This window comes from Pseudopodoces humilis, chromosome 6 (assembly GCF_049639895.1).
Source record: "Pseudopodoces humilis isolate 2021_Gansu_Grassland_sample_001 chromosome 6, ASM4963989v1, whole genome shotgun sequence".
NCBI classification, from domain to species: Eukaryota; Metazoa; Chordata; class Aves; order Passeriformes; family Paridae; genus Pseudopodoces; species Pseudopodoces humilis.
This window is the reverse complement of record NC_142205.1, coordinates 9,060,348-9,080,015: the sequence shown is the minus strand read 5'-3', so window position 1 is coordinate 9,080,015 and position 19,668 is coordinate 9,060,348. Positions and strand designations below refer to the sequence as shown.

Here is a 19,668-nt window from a genome sequence, read left to right as displayed (position 1 = left end):
ACAAAGTTCATGTCATTGCTCAGCTCCCAAAGTCAAGAGCATTCTCTTTTCCATCTCTCAGAATGTTCCTAATGACTTTAACCTGCAGATTAAAACATATCAGCTATTAATTAAAGTGTTATTAGAACTCATTTTCCTGCATTAGATTGTTCTTCTTTCCACATTAAGAAACATATGTATGGAAATATAGGAAATTAGGAAATACATAGTATGTCAAGAAACCCCTACAAACTCTATTTTAGGAGCAACTTATCTATGTTTTTCTTTTCCACAGGCAAGTGTTAATGTGCTCCCCTGCCCCAAAATTATGCAGTTTCCTACTTCTGGGTAAACCTCAAGGGTAATGTACACCCACATGGTAACAGATGAAACACCATGAAAAAACCATCTTCCTGACTGTGCAGTCTTCCTTGTCAGGCAAGTACTACCCAACCAAATATGGCTGCATAAATTAACTTCAAGCAAACCCAGAATTTCTCTTCTAGCTCAGATTCTCATTGTTTCCACCTGATAGTACCAAAAAGATGCTATTTACTCTGCTCTGCAGGGTTTCAGAATTATATCTGGGAAGAAAAGCAGCAGTATAGTTTCTCCAGTCACTGCAAACCATGTAAACACAGTGTTTAATGGCCATTTTAGTGAAGCCACTTTCAGAATCAGAAGCAGCCCATATTTTAACATTTCAGGAATCTCACCCATTCTCACGTTTTCTACTAGATCTATTTCTTTTCTTTTGAACCAAGACCTTCCTGGTCTGCAGAGGATTACGTTATTTGGTTGAAGATTGAACAGAACAAAGCAGCATGCACAAAACACAGAAGGACAGGCACCAACCATGGCACAGAGATTCCTTTTGCGTTGCGGGACAAGGACCAGAATGGCTGTCGAGCCTTGCACACCCAGAACCCAAGTAAACTGACACAACAACTCACACTCTGCTGGTACAAAGCTGCCCCATCAGAAAGGCTGCCTTCCCTGAAGAGGCCAGGCTGGATGCATTTACATTTTGGGTGTGTTTTAAGCCATGACTCCAAAACCCCAGGAGATGCACATCAACTCTCCCTCTGCTCTTTTACACAAACAGCTTTGAGAGCACCAGTCCCAAGCACACAAGACCTCTGCTAAGGTTCATCCCCAAACGTTACCTAAAGATAGGCATGTACACCAAAGTACCCAAAGATCACAACAGTTTTGCAGGGCTTTAATGTTCTACAAAACTAATTTTAAATCGTTACTAAACCCAAAAGAACAAAACTGAAATTGTGCTTCTGGGCACTGCGGACTTACTGAATTCAAGTCCCAGTGTAAAACATGAAAGGCTCCTGTTCAACACATAATCCTGCTTCCAGATTATGGATGGATAATGTTCATTTTAAAGACTATCTTTAGGCAGGGATTATTTTAGTTGACAAACATTTGAAGATTAATAGGAGAAAACCCATTGTTTCTATATATGTCTTGTTATTGGTTTTCTTAAAAATACCTCCACTGGCTATAATACCACTTTTATTGTTTTTATTATTTTAGTTGACAAACATTTGAAGATTAATAGGAGAAAACCCATTGTTTCTATATATGTCTTGTTATTGGTTTTCTTAAAAATACCTCCACTGGCTATAATACCACTTTTATTGTTTTTTTTATTCTGTTCCCTATCCAAGCAACAACTATTCTACCCACAGACAAGATGTACTCCCATCCTTCAACCTTACTACCACCAATACATAGAAAACTTCTAAAAATACAGTACCAGTACTCCTATTTATGTTTGACTAGTAGTGACCAAAGACTTTTCCTCACTATGTTCTAAAAATCATTCCCAACCAGCATGGGGCTTATAATTCCAGAAACAGAAATTTAAATTAAAATAATGAACATCAAGGCTACACAGATATTGGGAGTCAGACAAAGATCCTGAATAATTCACACGGCACTAAGTACTTTCATTCCTGACTCAGGCTGTAAAACAAACTCCTTCTAGAAACCCAACTGCCACTGTTTTATTGCCAAAATATGTATGTGCAGTTCTTTCAAGTTCACTGAGAGGCTACTGGCATAAAAAATTGCAAAGCACCATGACATGTATGCAGCAGTCAAAGCCAGAATTCTAAACCCAGCTTTTAAAGTGATTTCCCAAACAGCGTGCAGCTGGATACAGGCCAGCAGTTTCTGCCCATGTGAAGTTCAACCGATCTCAACAAAACCTTAGAAACTGGTAAGCAGCTCTCCAAGGAGATGAGTCAAACAACTGTGTCAAATGGAAACAATAATCACTTGCATTAAAGCTGAACTGTGGTATTCATTTTTATAACAGTAGTATTTTATATGTACAAAAATCTACTCCTTAAGTCTTTCTTTCCATATAGTTTAAGTGTATCATGCTTTCTCCAGAGCACAGTATTATTTTCACTCTTCCTTGTGGGAAGCCATCTCCACACCGGGCTGGCCTACAGGCTGAGTCTACATCTGTCTGTGTGGCCATGCTGGGAGCTGCCAGAGAGAGCAGGGGAGGGAACTTGTAAACAAGCCCTGCCAATGCAAACCTGCAATCACATCTGTTCCACAGAAGTTCATGCCCTCGAGGGATTTCAATAGGATCTAACACATCCACAAACTTAAATGCATATTGGGCCCCAAGCAACTCCCACTTTGTCACAGTCGTTCAGTAACAAGGCATCTAACAAAGCTTATGAAATACAACAGAAATCTTACCAAAATGGATTCTATAGGGCCCCATGATTAATAACATTTACTATCCCATTTTTAACAGTTACCTTTCTACGCATATCCAGAAACCAGTATATTCCATGAAGTCTGTTTCAGAAGTCCCCACACAAGATATATATGTAATTTACACTGGCCATTCAATTTCACCTACTTTGAACCTAGAAATTTGAAGATTCAGATCTTAAAGCTTTTGTCTTTTTGTTTTAAACCAAAACAAGCCCAGCAATTCTAACATTCAAATATTAAGTCTGATGCTTATTTAGTCAACTGCCCTGATTTTATTAGGAAGAGATTCTGTAGTGTTCTTTTTTTGTATACAGAGACTTTCTGTAGCTGTCTGAGTCAAAACCATTTGGGAGTTTATAAGCAAATGTCAAAACTTTGTCTAAAGGGGCAAAAACTGCCGATTCATACTAATGGTTTAACTCGCCAAATATCCTGATTAACAATGGTCTGTGTGCAGTTTTAAGAAAAGAATAACACACACTCTTGCAGCAACGTGTCAATTTTTGCTTCACACCGTGATGAAAGTTACATATGTTCTAACAATCCAAGCATAACTGATATAAAAAGTATAATCTTATTTTGCACTGTGCTAAGCTCTTGACTGTAACAAGACTTCATAGCAGAAAACGCCATGGGCTAAGACAGAATGTGACTTTTAGAATGTGTAAACATAATATGTGTAAAAAAATCTTACAGAAATCCCCTGTGTAAGGCAATCCAGATTTTAAAACCTGTTTCTGACCTTACTGGAGCAACATATTTTTCTATTTATTTTGGTTTTTCTCAACTGTCTACTCCAAACTAAACCAACTTTCATTTTCTCTCCATCATACTTGCACACTATTTTATTTCCTATTAGTACCAGACACTACAGAATTTCATAAATCTATCAGCTAACAACAGATGGTATTTCATTTCCCCCCTTTTAATCTCCTGAAGCTCTATCAACATTGATAAAATTCAGATGGTTTTATGAAGATATCCAATGACACACAATAGCAATATATCTTACCAGCTTAAATTACTCTTACTTATGAGTGTCTTACTAACCTTACCCCTGAACTTTCTCAATATCATCCTCAAGTCTCCTGCTCTCCTCCAAGTCTCGAGCAAGCTACACAAGACTTATCTCAAATTAACTGAACTTATTTCCATTATCTAGAATGTCCATAACCTAGGAAGAAATTGATGGTAACAAAAGCCAAACTGCCCATCGTCCAGTCACTGCACTGTGTCTCTCTGTTGCCAACCTGTTGTGTGCAGGTGCTACAGACCCTCCCCACCAGCCACACCTCAACATCTTTTCACAGGGATGCTGATCTAAAACAATAAGTCTTGGAAAGGATATACATTCACTCTCGTCTTTGGGGGAAGAGGGGGAAATACAATTTGACTGATTTATCCTACAAAGATCAAGCTGCACAGCAACATGCATCTTCATTTTATAAAACAGTAAAGATTTTATGTGTTTGTGAGGCAGTGTCAACATGAAAAATTACCTCTAAGAACAGTTATTTTAATAAAAGTGGCACCAGCTAACAAGACACAATACTTTTAAAAAGTTGACATGACTCTCATAAAATAAGAGACCAAAATGCCAGATCTAAACACACTGCTGAAAACACAAATTATTCCAACATTGACTGCATCTCTTTCAGAATTAGTTATAGCATAGGCCACATCTGCAGGGAATGCTATTCTAGACCAAACAATAAATAAAAGATTATTTCAATTTAAGACAAGTGAGCAATACGCCACTTGATTTTTTACAGATAAAAGAATTAAAAAGAAAAAAAAAAATCTAAAAATTAATATACAGCCAGAAAGCTTTTTCTTTTCTCTGGTGTTTAATAGTATATTATCAGTTAAGAAACATATCACCTTGTTCACCAGAAGCAGGAAACGGTTACATATCCAATGTCGTGTGCATTAAACGAATTAGAAGAAAAGGATTGTTTGACTTTTCCAGTAATTATATCTGTTACTCCAAGGCAATAACATTATTTTAATCTGACACCTTTTGAGTTACCATGACAAATCCAACACAGTCTAATTGAAAAACATAATTTAAGAATAAAAAATATATAAAGATAATAATCACCTTGCACAGTTTTCTTATTGCACACATATTAATACATTATTTCAAAATGCCAGTATTAATAAACAAATTCTCCTCATTAGAAGAGCCTTGAAATGGCATCTGCTAAGTCATCCATGCTCTGGAGTCTACTGACTAACAGTTTCAGACTTCAGGTTTTTTATATTAATACATGAGACTCTCTCTAGTCCACACCTGTTCCACAATAAATGACAAGACAGAATGTCTAAATAATAAAACAGGTTAAATGCAATTTAGTCAATATTCATATAACAATGAACACTTACTCAAGCTTTAAAGTATTAACTATTATTTAACTGTCAATCACTCTTCTCCAAAAATTGTATTTAGGGATGTAACTTAGCTAACACTAACACTTAAACATGTGCAAAGTACCATTTAAGTCATTGACATTATACCCATGTAATTATTTACCATTCATACTAATCATTATGAGTGAATACAGCAATTTAAGGGATAAGATCTGGTCCTTAGTCTTCTACATTAGTTTTAAAAACATTAGAATACTGTTAAATTTATGAATAAAGAAAAATCATTTTAGCACATAAAGTGGGCTAGACACTGCTTTGGCAATTATTTAGACCAAAAAATCAACAGGAAATTCAACTGACAGCTGAAGGGAAGTCAATAAAACACATTAAGCACAGTCAGGAAGGAACCTTTCAAACATCATTAAATTTCTAACCTGTCCTATTCAAACTACTTTGCAGGCTTGAACTTCCTTCCTAAAATGAAGCTTTCTAGATGAACATTTAGAACAAATAAGTAGCAGAGACAGAGAAGAGAAGAGAAAAATACAAAGCAGTTACTGTATTTTTGCACATACAAAAACCACATCCAGTAATACAAGCTACTGATATAGGTGAAACAATTGCACAAATGAGTGTTTACAAGTACCCTCCTGGGTCTGAAATACCCCAGCAGGAACTAAATCATGATTTAACATGTCTTAACAATTGAATAAATTAGAAAAATATTGCAACCTCAGGCAACATTAATTTCTCAATTTTCCAATTAGTGTCTTTTTGTCAGCGAGAACACAGTAGAACCCTTTTCTTTGTCAAGTCTCCTTTAAAACCATCAGTTTCTGAAAGGCAGAGATACAGGACTGTCTCTCATTAGTGCAACCAAAAGCACAATGCTTCCTCAAAAATTAATATTCCAAATTCATTAGATGGACTGTGTTTTAGGACAACAGGAACATGGGAACAACTGGGCAACACATAGCAACATGGTACAGAGTGTTTTCACCACATCAACCCTTTAGCTTGCACCAATGGGAGTTATTTTTAAGCAGCTCAAAGGAGAATTCCCAGAAAAATATGAAGACAATGACATAGCTGTGCACGTGCTGTGGGCAGCTCCCTTCAATCACACAGAAAAGAAGGACAAGAAAACAATACATGATTCATTATGAAATCTGTTGAATTATGCTGTGTTGACTTGGGGTTTCTTAAGGTAAAACTCAATATATAGCCACTAGAAAAAACAGAATGTAGCCTATACTATTAAACAATATTTAAAATATTCTATTTGTCTAACATTTATTATCCCCTGATCCAAGCATTTCTATATCTCAGAACGCAACTGGTGCATTTGTCCAAGGAAGAGCCCACCCATGTACCCAGTAGTGTCTGGGCAGTATCTGGTCATGTTATTGTATCATCTTTAGTTAAAGACAGGAATCGTGGGAACAAACAGTTATTCCGGGTCAAGCAGTTTAAATCCCAAGGTAGGGTGGAAAACTACATTACATCCCCTCCCCCTCCCCCTTATATAAGCTAATCAGCTCCATCTTAAAGACAGCCTTATTCCACTGCTCCTAAGGGAAGGCTGTTGCAGACTCCTATGCCTCCGTTGCTTAGGAACCATCTTTTCTAATTTCCAGATTAGGTTTATTCTTGGATAGTTTATACCCATTTGTTCTTAAACCTCAAGCATAAAAAGCTCTTTTTACCCACCTGTGTTGTTGCACTCATTTTTGTGAAGAGCAACCTTTTCCATGCTTTGTTTCCCCAGATCAAACAAGACCTCTGTGAGTTCCAGGAATCAGTTCCTGGACCTCTTTTAGTCTAAATGTCCTTTTTCATGCAGTTTTTCAGGTAAGCTTTCACCAGTACCAGAAGAAGTTAATAATCCCTTACTTCTGTAAAGAAAAATATCAGCAGGGCAACAACAGTGTACTTGTTACCCTCATACTGATCTCCATTGCTAGCTCTGATAGGTCTGTCACCCTTAAGTGTTACAGTTCTTTTAATGCTCTTTAATACAACTTCTGTTCCTACTGGTCATGTCTTAATGTCTCAGCTTTGTTCTGTGCAAAACTTTCTCTTGTATTAGTGATGCTTGACATCTGATGAATACCATGAGATTGGCACGAGAAGTAGGAATGGATAAATGACTTTAATGGAAATACTAAATCTCAAAACTGGTCCTGACAAATTCCACTACTTGCATAGTTCCAATATATCATCCCCTGGTCATCAGGTTCTATCCCCATTTGACACATCCTGTCAATTTATGACATTCATATTTTCAATCCTGCCAATTCAACATCAATTGTCACAAAAACATCCCTCTAGTTTTCACATGGAATCACATTACACATTATATGACTTGTAAGTTACAAGAGGGTCAGCTCTAATCATGTATCCTCTCCAAGAAGTCGGGGATCTTACAAAAAAGAGGTGTTAGATTTCTCTGACAAATCTTCCTCTGTTAGGAGCTGTACCACTTCATACCCTTTTCATCTTACCTCCACACAGAACAGTTTTTCATTCTAAATTTAAACAAATCTCTTTATATTAAGGTCATACTAATGATGCAATTACTATCCCAAATCATCTTTTCCTCTTAATGTTTGAGCACTTTCACTGTTTTCCAGCCATCCAATACCCTTCTCCCTTGCCATTTAATAACAATTCTTGCAACTGAGCCTCTAATTAAACACATCACCTACTTCAAAATTGTAGAGTAAATGTTACCTAATTCCACTAATCTGCACCCTGCAAGCTGGGCTTCATCTTCAAGGAAATCATCTTCATAACTTCAGTATGACCTATGTGCATGTGTACAAAATGTCTTCACTGAAAATTAAGACAAACTTTCCATGTACTCTTTCTCAAGTATCTAAATTATTTTTAGTCTTATTTCATTACCCCCATGCTTCCTGACAAGACACATGTAGAGTCTTAGTCAGGTTTTCTGCTAACTCCTGATGCTCCTTTTCAATTTGCTATCAATCCTGCCCGATCTTGAATCTCCACTTTTTCCTACATGGAAAGAAAAAAATTCAAAATTTAGTAAGAGCACAAATATTTTATACAGTTGCCAAAATTACCTGCATTTATTGCTGCATCAGAAGTTCAGCCATGCCAGAAGTAGCTGAAATCACCTCATCAAATAAGCCCTGAACACTGCTGTACACTGGAATTGCAAGAACATTTGGATGCTAAACTACTTATGGACTTTGCAATTTGAATGTTCACTTCTGCAGTTACAATTATAAACAGCTTTTCATGACACTCAGACACATTTGCTTTAGTTGTGCCTTCTTTTTCTTATTTTTCCCCTAAACGATGTTTGTCTAAAACATTAATAAAAAAACTAATGCCACAAAGTCTCTCAAGAGCTAGAAAAAGGAAAGACAAGTAAAAACTGCTTAATTTCAACTTCACCTCAAATGAGACAGCCAAATAAAAAAAAGCAACAAGAAAACCTGTATCATCAATATTTTGGCTTGAGAACAGACTGCACAGCTATTACAAAACTTACTTGAGGGAAAAAGGGGGAAAAAAAAGGTCTGCAGAAACAAGGTTCCAATTTAGGATTACCATAGCAACAGAGAGGCAGGAGGGGGAGATTACCAGATTACTCTCTCAGATCATCAAATCCTTGAAAGAATAAATTTAGATTTGAGTTTCAGTCAAATTAACTGAATTCATCCTATTCATTCATGATAAACACAAATTAAGGATTAAATTAAACAAGCAAAAACTGTAGTACAAGAAACAAAGTAACAAATACAACATTTCAGACTGAATTACCTCACCTTTTCCTTTTACCATAAAATACGTATTTGGTACCACAACAGGTCTTCATACCGGTAACCAATACCAAAATTATTTAGGAAGATGTCTAGTTCTGATTAAAGGCCTGCAAATAAAAAGAGCCATTCGAAATCTGCCCCATTCTTGTTAAGTGACCTGAGCAGCTACACTACAGAAATTGGCAATAATATGATAATAATATGGGCACCCCCACTTGACTTGGGGTTGTAACGAATTTCTGAAAATATAGTTGGCACAGAACTAACATATTCCAACAACACATGTGGGCACAGTAATGACTGCAAAAATCAGGGAATGAAGAAATACACTTATGCTCCTCAAAAAGGTGATATTCTGAAAAACAAACCCAGGATAACCTAAGTAACTAATTACTCACATGCTTTTAAATTGTACAATCTTTAACATTCTTAGTATTTCCGAATCGTTTTAATAAATGCTTAAATACAAAATGGACACATACATTTATGTTAATGACTGATTTAAAAAACAAGAGCAATTGAAATCTCTGTCTTTTTGGGAGAGCAGCTATCTCAATGTTTTAACCCACTCACATTAGATAGGATCCTGAACCCACTGAACATGCAATTGAAGTGGCAAATGCAGCTACAATGGTTTAATTTTGACATTGTGAGCTTTGCTTGAGGTGTCTCCCCACTTTAGCGGTAAATATTGACCCATAAAGACTCTAAGCCTCAGGCAACTTTTCCACCAGCCAGAACGTTCAATTAATAAGGCTGCCCTCATAATTTGCAAGACTGCCTAAATCCAGCTTTCCTGGCTGACATTCAGATTTTAAGCATGTTTCCCAGCCTTCTGTTCACCACTTCTGGCTTTCGTTGACCCGCTGCCAAAATGCTCTTTATTTTCTGGTGGCTGGGCAGGCCAGAGGACAGTTTGAGATACTACCTTCTTCCAAGTTGTGCAGCAAACTGTTCATTGTGTTCCCTGCTCTTGGCTTCTCCCCAAGATTCTGCAGTGAGGGAAAACAGGAAGATACTGGAAGGACCGTTATTCCACTAATGTGAAGCAAGGGCATAAGCACCTTCACTGGCCTTTCCTTGTCCTTAAACCAGCACCTCCATTAACAGACTGGAACTGAGTCAAAGAAAGTGTCCCAAGTCAACAACAAAGACTATGGCAGATCTAGAAGTAGACATCCCACCTGCCAAAATCACGCTGCAATCACAAATTCTCCTTCCAGGAGAGAGGCAAGTAATTCAGTATAAGATAGTCCACATAACTCAGCAGTGTCAAGATCAGTGCAAGTTCTAAAGCAGATTGAAAGCAAAGAGGAAAACCACACAGACAGACAAACACTGACTGACAAGCAGCAACAGAATCAAAGATCTGTTTTTGGACAGATGATCTGTTGAAAGGATAGGATGGTCTTCTCAGTCCAAGGCACAGAAACCCAGTCACCCACGAACCTTCCTTGATAAATAAGAGATGAAACAGCTTTCCTTTGGATTAAGAATTGAAATCTTATGTCCCTCTCCATCATGTATGATTCACCTGCTTTGGGAAAGCTCTAAGGAATTTATTAACCTTTTACCAAAATCGCTATCTAACTAAACAGGGGAAAAGCCATATATTTATATGTACAGCTGAGATCAAAGCAAACATTTAAGATCATTATTAATTTATTTTTCTGCCTATTAATAGATTCAAAACCATTGTAATACTGTAATATAAACATTCAACATATCCAAATAAATTTTAACTGTATGCTTCTAGCCACCAATGCTTCATGAAAAACAATTTATTGAAACAAACTCCATTTTATCCTTAATTCACCTACAAAAGACGTAAATTTATCCTGAAACATTTCTAAGTTATCAGTTATAACTGAAATCACCAGAATGTCTTCAAATACTCACCATCCAATAAATTTTACTCTAAGCCCAAGAGGGTGGGGAAAAAACAAAACAAACCCAAAAAACCCCACACTTTGCTATGTACTAGTAGACTTAAAAATAATATCCACAGTAAGGAAAAAAAATTTACTTTGGAATCAAAATAGAATTTAGTGCTTTACACTGAATCTGTTATTCAAATCATACAGAAATTTGAAGTGACATTTAAAAAGAAAGTGACACATTAGCTGTGTAGAATTTTACCTGAAAATCATGGAAACCTTTCCAGGAACTGAGAACAACTAGAAAAAGGAGACAAAACTAATGAAACATTATTTGTTACCAACTGAAGTCTCATATGCTTCCCTGTTTATCCTTTTTAAGTTCTCATGTTCCCCTCTACATCTTGTGTGAGTCCCATGCTCCCTCGTCCCCTCATTTGAACACTGGCTCACCAAAGCTGGCCCTGAAAGTGGAAAAAAACTCTTGGACTGGATCAGCTACCCATATCCTGACTGGCTGGCAGGTGTGTGACACCTACATAGCCACACACTCCTGCTTCCCAGAACAAATCAGGAGAAAAATTTTTCAGCAGGGGCTCAAGTCTGGCCATTATAGCTCACTACTGGCAGAAACCTTTTATGCTTGAAGTCACCATTTTCCTGTTAAGTTCAGCTGAATGTAGCTAACAGTTTCAGAAACTGAAGAGAAAAAGAAATAAGTCCCTTTAACTCTGGAATACTTTAAGCTGTACTTCAAGGTCACCACACAAAGCTTTGCTAGACAAGATCTTCTGGAGAAAAAAAAGCCAAGTATATGGCACCTCTCAGTTAATGCACAACAGCAGTAATGAGTTCTTTTAATGAATTTTAGGTGGAATGGATGCTTCACAAGTGTACATACTTGATAGATTTTCATCATTATTTTGCAGTGACAATACCTAAAATTGCTTCATTAGTGTTAAAACACTAAACTCAGGGTACGCTTTATCCTTCATCTCCAGTCACAATGCACCAACAGTGACTTTATGCTCAGTCATTTGTAACACACATACACAAAACAGCACCAAATGAAAAAAATCCGAACAACAACAACACAAAACAGCCATCAGAAAAAACAGAGAAGACAGTTTTCATGGGTCAAGGTTTCCCTTAACACTTTCTGGTTTAATCTGGCATAAGATATAATAGAACTGAAATAGTGTATCAGACCTCTCAAGATTCAAGATCTAAAACAAGACAGAAATAAAAAGCATAAAAAGCAATACAGCACATTTGAAATTTGTACAAACAAATCAAAAACAATACCCAAAAAACCTAAGTTTCTACGGCTCCAAGTCAAATTACAGCTTTGGATTAAAAGTTGCTTTTATACATTTACTGATTCCAAACAAAAAAATGGATCTTTTTTTGCCCCCTAGTCTTTGGAGCATAACTGTATCACAACATTCATCTACTCATTTGATTTGAAAGTATCAAAAAGACCATAAACTGTTACTGATTAACTGCATTTACTACTGTTTCCATGACCCCTTTACAGCATTTCAGTTAGGTGTATGAAAGGAAAACGAAATCGCAAAGCTCTGAAATATTTTACTCCTTATTTTTTCAGACTTTCTGAGTCCAGATCTGAAAATCATACGTAACATATGGTGCAAAAAGAAGTAATTTAAGAAAGAGAAAACTCAATACATAAGTCAATTAAAAATGCGAAGGAATGTTTGATTAGTCTGAAGAGCATATATGCGCCAAATCCCAGTTAAAAAGAGTAGCTTATAATACCACAGTTTTAAAGCTGAATTGAGATTTGCTTTCATCAGTGCTAATTTTTAATTAATCTGCATGGAAAACCATTCAATTAAGTGATAGTGAAAAACTCTTTTGATGTTCCACTTGTTAGTGCAACTGATGTGAGTTTGAAAGGCTGATCTTTCACTGGATAACAAGTGAATCCAGCAAAGCAGGCAGAGATCATTCCTCAGAATGCAATCTAATAAGCAAGGTCAAAGGGAGGAAGTTAGGAAGGGGCTGAAGAAGTCGTTACTCCTGTTTGGCTACACCTTCAAGGACAACGTTTTCAGTTTCTCGGAAAGGTCAGAGTCAATCCAGCAACACCAGCACACACTGGTCAGCCAGCCCAACAGGTAGTAGTTATTCAAATCCATCTCTGCACTAAGCCTTTACTTGCCGTGAAGTGAAGAACAGTTAGACTTTGAAATTCCCCAGAGTAGCAGCAATACTTAAACTTATTCAAGACCAGGACCATTGGTTGGGATGTTAGACCTGAGTCCTCATGGCAAATGACGCCATCTCAGCTTACACCTGATTTGAAAAGCAGCACTTCTGAAAAGGGCGTTTCCTGGAGTCTCTTCCCCTACAACATTTGCAACTATCAACCACTAAACCTTCTGAACTGACAAGACCACAGTAAACACCCACTGCATGGTGAGGGAAGTAACCAATTACTTGCTTCAATTTGACTAAAGATTATCAAGATAATTCTCAAAAAACAACAGATGCTTATTTGAGATGGTAACAGATGTTATCAAATTCCTACTGAACCCTGTTACTGTATACATGATACATTAAAGTGAGAGAAAAGGTAGCCATAGAAAAGGGTAACATTAAACTAAAAATTACTACAGATCAAAATCTGTATAACCAGTACTTTTTAAGCATTACTACCTCTAATGAAAAGCTTTCCTCAGGAAAGAAACTGGTTCACATGCTTTACATTTTACACCTTACTCTACTGACAGGTTACAGCTACTGCTTTCAGCTCTAGCAAAACCAGAGTATTTTTGATGAGAAATGCTGAGTAAGTAACAAGACCAGGTAATATTTTCCTATTTCCCTGAGGGGGCTGATTAAATTATATGAATGAAAATTGCCTAACTTATGTAATCTAGGGACTTCTACCATTTTTAAAATATACCTGCTTTTGAATCTGTTACTATAGAAGACGCATAACTTTGCAGAAAAGCTTCAGACAGATTCCTCAGCAGATGACCTGCTCAATGGAATCAGCAGAGTAAACTGACATTCACATCTGCACACAATCATTTTTCAAATATAAAGCACATACCACCCTAAAACTGCCTAAGAAATATCTAGTTGCAGTCTGAATTACTGAAACAGTGCTATTTAACAGATCACTTTCTGTGGTGCAGCATAGTCCAAGAGTAAGTTCTAATTTAGGAGCCACCAAAGTCAGAAAATCAGCATGGTTTTTTCTTCATGCTCTCATGCCTCAGGTGTCTCTGCTGCACAGCAAAAGCGACATTGATATGCTCTACTTTATTGAAGTGGTGGGCAAGTTTTATTAATATACATTTTTCCTTCAAAGCAGGACTGGCTCATTTGCACAGCAACAGTTTGGAGTTTAAAAATTACTCACTATTCACCAGTGCTGCAACTCTTTAATAATTAAGAAAGCTATTTCTACCAGTCAGAAAAGCAGTGGGTGAAAGATTTACTGCCTAGTCTCCTCAGGAAGCACTTGTCACATAGAAGTTGTATGCATAGTAGCAATCAACATGCTAAGCAGCCTTCACCTAGTTTGAAACTTTCAGTTCTATTATTTTATTCTATTTATTAACAAAATTGGCTACTTCAAAATTAATTTTGTTTCCTCCTGTACCAAGTCATGGAATGTTGGATGAGATTTGCTTATGCTGTGAAACTACACTTCAAAAACCAAGACTTGGGGCAGAAGTAGTTTTAGCCCTACTTCTGTCAAAGTCTCTCAGTGCTCAAAGGGGTTTTCTCTACTTAATTTCACTAGATGATCCAATTCCATACACAGAATCACACACTGGTTTGGGTTGGAAGGGGCCATAAAGATCATCTAGTTCCAACCCCCCTGCCACAGGCATCTTCCACTAGACCAGGTTGCTCAGAGGCCCTTCCATACAAGCAAAATAACAGTCGTTTATTCTCAAAGAATGAGGAGAGTTGAGTAATTTTCTGTCAGATACATCTAAAAAAACTGTCACAGAAAAATACTGATTCAGTAAATAACCTTTTTCACTCTACAGCATTAGTGAACCATACTCTAATGAACTTACTGGCATAATATGCCAGAAAAAAATACTTGCTTCAGATGAAGCATATTCAGATTTTTCACACTTATAATCATCAACCATAGAAAGAAAACAACACTTTTTGGCTAAAAAGCACTATTCTCAGCATGGCACTTCATACAGAAAACACAACTCCGGTAAAACTACAAGACACTTAAACATGCAAACACAGTAACGCACATATTATCTTGCTACAGCAAAGATGCAAAAACTTGCGAATACCTCTTCCTCAAAACTCTCCTCAGAAAACCACCAAATTTAAATTCTTTGAGGCAAATCATTTAGATCATTACAGTCACTCAAGATTATATCAAATTTGCTGGCATCAAATCTGTTTACTGAATTCAAAGAAATACCAAAGCCACCTGTTTCAGAAGTCTAGTCCATAGTCGCATTTTTTCCTCACTTATTACACAAGTGCTCTTAAAAGAATATTTCCTTACCGAGGAACAGAATTGCTACACCATTACATTTAATTAACAAAAATAGAAGTCTATTTTAGAAATAGCTTGTATGCTTTAAAATAAATTCTTTTGCTCTATTAAAAAAAAAAAAAGGGGGGGGGAAAGAACGAATTTGTGACAGTTAAGGACTGTGAAGAATTCCACTGGCACATATGGTCACATTACAAGATCCAGAGCCGTAAACAGCTTGTCTGCAGGGAGATACCTGTAGCTTTCAGCAGAGCATAGAGGAATTATCCAGCAGCAGTTGCAGTTTGAGAATTCATAAGCTCAAGGTAGACACATTTTGTAAAGCTCTGTATAAAAACATAAGTCAGGGTGCAAGAAAACTGCATACCTTTGGTAGATGATAATGTTGTGATCGACAGCAACTTTCCAAAAAGCAAAGAATAAAACAAAACCAGCAATGAGCTTACACCAGAGAGCTACAGCAGTATCTCATGAAAGATGTAAATGCAGTGCTATTCCTAGCCCCCATCTCAACACAGCCATGGATATTTTTCCAGCTTGACTGGATTTTCCCCCTCCCTAATTGCTGGTTTTAACTAAAGCCAACATAGATTAAGAATCAACCCTAAAAGCAGCACAGCGAGTGTGCAGCAATTACGTGCAGAAAGGCATGTGACATTTTGTATCAAAAGCAGACTCTAGAAACGCTAAAAATGTAGATACCCCTTCCAGCAGAGGAAACAAAACAACTGCCCGTCTGCTGCTGGTGCCCCGCCAATCCCCAACACCGCACACACACATCCCAAATCCTCCTTCACTCCTACGTCCTCTGCGGACGATGACTTGGACTCTCCAAAGCCCGCATTTCGCCCTGCACAGTCCGCAGGTCACCTCTCGGGCTGGAAGGGGCAGGTGAAGCAGAAGGGCGGCGGGGGCAGCGCCGGCAGACGCAGCGCTTGGGTGCAATGGAGATTCCAACGCCGAGCGGCCGCTTCCTGCGGCGGCTGGAGCATCCCGGCGGGCACGGGATGGGCACCGCGTCTCCTGAGGCAGGGCTGCCAGCACCCTGCCCCGCAGCTCAGCCCCGCCGCCCATCCCGGCCAGCACCTGCAGCCCCTCGTCCTGCCCCCGCCTCCCCGCTGACCCCAAGCCCGCCGCAGCCCCTCACCGCAGGCACTCTGCGCGCAGATGGTTTTTCCGCACACCTCGCCACGTTTTCCAGGCAGACACAACCCCCTCCGCTCCCCTCTGGGCTTAACGAGCAGGTTCCAGTGTCTGCGCCCCCGCCTCTCCTTGCCGCCCCCTCCTCCCCTCCCCGCAGCGCCCGTCTCCCCCTCACAGCCCGCTCGCCGCTGGCTGCGCCCCTCAGCCTCCTCCACACGGTCACCGCCGCGGCGCTCACCCGAAGACAGACGAGAACGGGCAAGAGCGAAGGGGCCGCCGCGGCCGGTCCCCTGACGAGGCTGTGGCTGTTTCGGTCCCCGCCTCCCGCCGCTCCCGCCGCCCCCTCAGGCACCGAGCGGCCCCCGCCCGACAGGGTGCGGCTTCCACAGCCCGCAAACCCAACAACGGTGCCGCCCATTGGCGGGAGGGAGCGCGCCCGACTAGTAAGCGGCTCTCCCATTGGTGGAGGGGAGCGGGAGGCGAGGGGCGGTGCGGCCGGGCCGCCCCTGGCGGGTCCCGCGTCTCCGGGAGCGCCGGGGGGTCCCCGGGCGGCCGGGAACGGGCTTGGAAGAGCCTTCGGACACAGAGAAAGGGGGTTTTGTGGTGCTGGATCCCAGCGGAAAGAAGCGGCGCGGCGCCTGGGAAGCTAATCTTAGAGCGAGCCGGGAGATAGGCGCAGGCAGACATCGCTAATCGCCGAGGACGCGCTGCGATAAGGGCCCGTTATCGCGCTGCGGTGGCGGTGTCCGATCGCTGTCAGCTCAGAGCAAGGCCAGGGCCATCCAGGAGGGCAGGACCCAGTCTTGAGAACCGCTTTGGCGAGGGCTAGAGACACCTGTCACAACCGAAAGTGTTCAATGAGTGGAATATCCTCCGGATGTTAAATGACAGGCTAGCGAGAAGCCGCGCGCTTGATTCAGGAAGTGTGCAGATACATCGTACAGCTTGTACATAGCAGCCTGATGAGAGCTTTATAAATCACCTTAGATCTTCTGAGTCCTTCGGAGAGCTGTGTGGCTGCTATAACCCTCGGTTTGTTACAGTCACTACAAGCACCACCTGTAAAGTTAACTTCTTCTGTTATCTATTTTCTGTCCATTTTAACTGTCGTTTCTATGTCGTTTCAATTCTGCTGCTCTACACGTCTGCGTGTTGTATAGAGTGCTGCTTACCACGGGACAAAAGAAGCCTTGGGGGTCTGGGAACAACCTCTCAGGAGCAGTAAACCCTTCTCTGCTATCTACAACCCTCATTCCCAAGCTATCCATATGTAGGGAAGACTCCAGTGAGTAGAATTTGATGGATTTCGGGATCCATAAACGCCTCCTGTGGAATATGGGAGGAATCTAGCCTGCTCCAACCACGACCACCGAGGAAACACACTCCACTTAACTAAAAACAGGCCATAGAGATATACATAAACTTGTCTGTGAATGCAGCCGCCCAAAGTGATGGTTCAGGTGTCAAATGATGGCACAGAATGGTTATGGCACATCTGACAAGAAGGCCTACTGGACATAGATCTACCTAATCAAAACCATCCCACAATTAGACATGTGTTAGTGTAATTACTAATGATTAGCAAATCATGTCTGAACATTTTTTTGCAAGAACTGTTGCTGTAAGCCTGACAGATTAACCTCATTTCACCTGCCTGGTGCTGAACCCTGTAAACCCAGTGGATGTCTGTACATACATGGCAGTATACTCTTGTCCCTGCTCTGCACCTGCAGGCTCCAGCCACCGTGCAGTGTCTTCTCTTTGATTACTTGTCAAAATACTCCATCTTGGCATCTCTCTTCCCTTCCTTCCCTTTCTCACCAAGGCATTCAACTCACAGAGCTCTTTCTTGTCTGGAAAAATAAATAGGAGAATGAATCCATGTTAGAACTAACTCAGCAAAAAAATACTGCTTTGTTTCAAACTTAATGGGTTTCCTCTCCAGCTCAGTATATGGCTCTAAGACTAGCAATGGCAGGAAGGATGGGGATAGGGATGGGGATGTTGAGGGCAGCAGCAGTGCCCAGGGCTGGGGGAGTGTAGGGTAATTTCTTTCTCTGGCAGTGCTGGCTCAAAGTGCTTGTGTAACTGCAGGGTGCAGTGACAAGAACAGCTTGAGCTGATCAAAGGATGCCTTTTATCAGCTCCTGTTGGCTCTCATGCTGTTGGCGAGTGCTGTTCCTTTACCTTTCTCTTCTGCTGTCCTACTTTGTGACCTGCCCAAGGGCATAGGTTCCTACTGTCCCCTTCCAGCTTTCCCCCTGCCCCTTGCATTATCTCCCATAATCACTCCTTCACCTGGCTAATCTGAAGGAAAAATTGGGGAGGAGGCCAGCTTTCTGCTGAATCAACCAACTCCCTCCACAGGCTGGGACTGTGACAGCTGATGCGTGACAGTGTTTATCTTCCCTGTTCAGTATTTGGCCTGCCCAGATTCCTGACCTGCCTCTACTCAGCTGCAGGAAGGGCAGTGCTGTTGCAATGGCAAAGGTAGGGTTACACGGGCAGAAACTCAAGGGAGAGCTCATAAATACTGACACGCACTGAAGCGGTGCGCTCTGCTGCAGAAAAAAGACAAGACAATCTTAAAAAGCACTTCTGCATTATTTAAGATGTGATGAGCTTGTCTTTCTTAACTCTTACCAGCTGGGTTTGAAGCAGTACAGCTACAACAAAAGGTACAACATGAACTACACAGTATTTTTCAGCCTGCAATATTTGATTCCTTCAAGATTTTGGGCTGTTGGTGGAGGGTTCTGGGAAAATAACCAAGGCAAGCTTGTTGCCAGTAGGCTTCCACTTGCCATATGCACACCTGCACATGTACTGAAGAATGGTAACTGGCTTTCAAATAATAGTTGTTCTCCTCAGCAGGCTCCAGCAGCAGCAGCACTGGACTCAACTTACATCACAGGATCTCAAATAAAAGAGTCAATGTAAATGTGTTCATATACAAATTATGTGTAATCATTTCTTGTGGCTTTACTAGATATCAGAGAAATAGTAGTGTGCAATTATTTTTATGCACCTGACCTGTTTATCTGGCATTAACAGTTCTTGATGCTCTGGTAGCTTCCAGCTACCTGGGAGAAGCACAGCACTAGGTTGATGTCCCACGCCTGGCATTAGGATATTTATTTTTTCCTTTATATGGGGTGCACTTATTCCACATAATCAGTTCCAGGTCAGTTTTCTCACATATAAACTGGGACTGATATAGTAAGGTAGATTTTTC

At 40.0% G+C, this 19,668-nt stretch overlaps 1 protein-coding gene across 16 annotated transcripts in view; it reads right to left on the bottom strand.

Annotated features, from left to right (window-relative positions):
- ADD1 (adducin 1) overlaps positions 1-16,812 on the bottom strand; it is a 62,920-nt gene extending 46,108 nt beyond the window's left edge. For 13 of the 16 annotated variants that reach the window (XM_088055974.1, XM_014261266.2, XM_088055978.1 and 10 more), the window contains exon 1: positions 16,672-16,812. The gene's annotated coding sequence lies outside the window, so the exon portion shown is untranslated. Of the gene's footprint in view, positions 1-15,992; positions 16,012-16,437; positions 16,560-16,608; positions 16,646-16,671 lie in introns of those variants that run through there. The other 3 variants (XM_088055976.1, XM_088055975.1, XM_088055977.1) reach the window with 3 other exon arrangements.
- Between the last annotated feature and the right edge of the window lie 2,856 nt (positions 16,813-19,668).